The sequence below is a fragment of the Anneissia japonica genome, unplaced genomic scaffold, assembly GCF_011630105.1.
Source record: "Anneissia japonica isolate Jap-2015-1 unplaced genomic scaffold, ASM1163010v1 scaffold2918_len238339_cov177, whole genome shotgun sequence".
In the NCBI taxonomy this organism is placed as follows: domain Eukaryota; kingdom Metazoa; phylum Echinodermata; class Crinoidea; order Comatulida; family Comatulidae; genus Anneissia; species Anneissia japonica.
In genome coordinates, this window is record NW_022734790.1 from 7,966 (window position 1) to 8,892 (window position 927).

A 927-nucleotide genomic window follows, 5' to 3' on the forward strand; every position below is an offset into this window, starting at 1 on the left:
GTATGATTTAGCTGGATCACCATGGGTAAGTCACAGAAAGCTGAAAGAAAAGACCAGGCGAAAGTCTATGGGAGGTAAAAGTTTAGTATTTTTCATTACTATTTCACAAGATGAAAGTCTTCACAAATGTGGGAAGTCAAGCAAATGATAACAATTTTGAAAGGAGGTGTAAGGGTGAGAAGGAGCACCCTGTTACTACACACATTTTATGTGTTTATTATGTGTTTCTATGTGTTTCGTTTACATATTGAAACACATGTCTATGCTTAATCACCATGTGTTTCATGTAAAGTGGTAAAAAGTGTGTCACCAAATCACATTAATGTTTTGTTTTGAAAAAACACTACCAAAAGAAATTAATGTGTTTACACAATAATATTTCTTTTAACATATTTGTTTGAGGTTTTTGAAGTATAAATCCAAAATAAATGGTTATTATTATAATTATGACATTTGTAAAGAAGACATTTATGCAACGATAATATTTATTTTTGAATATTCTGAAATCTTAATAAAATGGAAACACTTTATTTGATTTTATCATATAATATTAAAAACGTTTGTGTGTGTTTTTGGATAGTCAATGATGACTGGATAATGGACACTGAGTTGTGTTCACACGACGTTCTTGAATGGGGAGCTTAGCTCATAGCACAGGTCAAGATGCTGTCCATGTAGGACCAAAGGCCTAGTCCCCATTTATCGTTTCTGTATGACATTTAGGTGGTGTAATTTAACTGTTCCTCGGTATGATCATGGTATGATACGACGTCTATCACCATGAGAACACGATGAAGGAAGTATTAAATCGTGTAGTTTACACAATAGCGAGCATGTGCAAAGCAATTGGGTCGTCATAATTAAGTTGTAAATTGTTTTGTTAGTTGATTATGATAAGAGCGGCGGTACGGCGGGTTATAACCTTTG